Raw genomic sequence first — 2,705 nt, forward strand, 5'->3', positions numbered from 1 at the left:
GCTCTACATAGATATAGGAAGTTATGCTGAGTTATGCGAGGATGAGAGAGAGATCTCTTAAAGCCACAAATATTGTATTTGAACAATTTTGCTCCGTGTTGTAAAAGCTCTGGCTCTCTAAGTACCTTCCATGGTGTATAACGCTCTTTTCTACTCGCGCTCACATCTTTTGATTGAAAATTCTGAGTTTTCGACTTGTCTCTTCTATCACTCAATTCATTGCGTCATCGTATTTATATGCGTCATTACGTCATTGTATTTAATGGTCTTTGCGTCATTGTCTACTCTATTCATTCAATATTAAGTTTAAATATTCGTGAGTTTAATGCAGGTATGGATGATGAGGAGTTTCTTTCTTCTTTGTCACCGCAGCAGAGACAGTGGTACGCGGAGCGTCATCGCTCTGGCGCATCATCGCGCGTTCCTACTCCATCCGCATCTCCCTCTCTTTCGGAGCATTCAGCGCGCTCCGAAGCTTCCATGTCGACGAGACGATCTTTACACTCGTCTAGACACCGGCGCTCTAGTGTTTGCGGTGGCGGTTGTTGTGGGGATTCCGCCGCTGATGCCTCCACACCGCCTCGTGTTCGACAAGGCTCTTTACCCTCCCCTTCTTTGCCCGCCCCCACACCAGCCACAGCATCGCCATCTACGCCAGGTTTTGCGCGGCTGACTGTTCCTAGCAGCTACACACCTCTACCTACTCCGCGAGGAGCCACCCCACTCGACACTCCTCGCTTCGGGGCCCAGACGCCAGACGCCGGTGGAGACACCTGACGTCTGTACCCCCATCGACACGCCGCTAGAGACCCCTGTCGGGACACCCAGGTTCATGCGTCACCGGCCAGAGGGCTTGCCTTACTCCGTCGACTTCAGTGGCGGCATCATCATGGATGATGACGGCAAGAAGGTGATCTGGCGCATGCGTGGTCTTTGCTCTCAGCTGTTTAGACACTACATACTAAACAAATGGAGTGGAGTACCAAGTGATTTAAAAGACAGAGTCATCAGCATACTTCATGATGAGTTTCCCGTTCCAACACGGGATCAACGCTTTAATGAAGACCTGATGAAGATTCGAATGCGCAAATACTGCAAACACAAGCGTTCCGAAGTGCAAAAAGCAATCAAGCATGGGTGGAACAGGCCAGATTGGCTGGCCAAAGAATATTAGAAGAATGCGAAGAAAGCAGCGTGCAAGAATCCCCACAAGTGGAAGCAACAAAAGGATGCAGCCAGAGCGTGAGTAGAGGCAGGGAGCTCGCACCACTTGGGGAGCGGTGGATGGGCATCATTTGAGGCCGATTTTGTAAGTTTTTTCGCATAGCTCTTTATGTTCGATAGTTTAGGGTTTATGAGTTTTTTAATTCTAACATAATGAAATCTTTGTATGTTTTGACAGTGGTCGATGACAGGACGTGATCCCACACCGTACAAGCGCGAGTACGCAGGTAGGAAGGGCTTAAACGCTCTGATGGACATTCTCAGTTCTCGCGGCGGCATGGTTAGTATTAGGGTTTACTCTTTTCTATTTTTTGTATTGTTTTATAAATATCGTTATATGTTTATACTTACTGAAAGCTGTCTTATTGTCTTTTTTTGCAGAATCCGACAGATACGCCGCTTGGACGCGATGAGACGTCTGACTAGACGACGTTAGTTTAGCCGTAGCTAGATAGCATTAGTTTAGGGTTTCTCATAGCTTATGTATCATGAGACGGATTTTATACGTCTTTTTGAACCATGTATATTATTACATTTGTCACCGCAGTTCATTTTGCCAATCAATTCTTTATGCCTATGATGTTGTACAATTGTCATTATTACATTTGCCAATCAATTCATTTTGCTTGTCACTTTTGCAAAACAATGCGTCTTGTGGGTGACTATTTTGGGTCTATTATCTACCCTTGCACTTTTTTTTAAAAGTGAATCAAGTACAATATGGTTGATGGGTGGCAGGGCATTCAATGCCCTGTCACCAAAAAAAAATTCTCTCGGGCGTCGCTATTTATGGCTCTGGAGCGTCGCTATAGACTTCTGTGTAAACATCGCTATAACCGTCGCTATGATCGTCGCTATGAGCGTCTCTATATAGCAACGCCTATAGCGTCACATATAGCGACGCTATTAGCGACGGTTTTAGCGACGTCGGGGGTTATAAAAACCCAGTGTATTTCCGTCGCTAACAGCGTCACAAGAGCACACAACCTCTTGTAGTGGCACAAGAGCAAATTACTTCCTTGAAAACTTTCCACTTGCATTCTAATGCTGGGCTCTCTTGATGCTCTATCATACTTAACATTTGGTCCACCATATCAGCATATATAAGTGCTCGTTTGACGTCTAGATGTGAGTACAAATGATTCACATAATGATTGGAGGCTCCATGCTCGGGCCGTTTATCACACTTGAGGTCGATAAATAACATCCTATGATCTGATTCCGGATTCCATTCACCAAGTGTAAAGATTTGTATGCTATCACCATTGTGCTTTCTACATGTAAAGTCATGGTGCCTTGCCATAGAGATACATCTCGATTTGCAATGAGCATTCTGGTACTATTGCACATATGTAGAAGTGACTTTCCATAGTGATCGAGTTCTTTTCCATCATTAGAACTTTGATTATACATGTATGAATTATCCATTCTTCTTGAGACATGCGGCATGTCAACTTGTTGTGTGTCGTGTTGTAACGTAT

Source organism: Adiantum capillus-veneris, chromosome 20, assembly GCF_014529385.1.
Source record: "Adiantum capillus-veneris isolate H3 chromosome 20, ASM1452938v2, whole genome shotgun sequence".
In the NCBI taxonomy this organism is placed as follows: Eukaryota; Viridiplantae; Streptophyta; class Polypodiopsida; order Polypodiales; family Pteridaceae; genus Adiantum; species Adiantum capillus-veneris.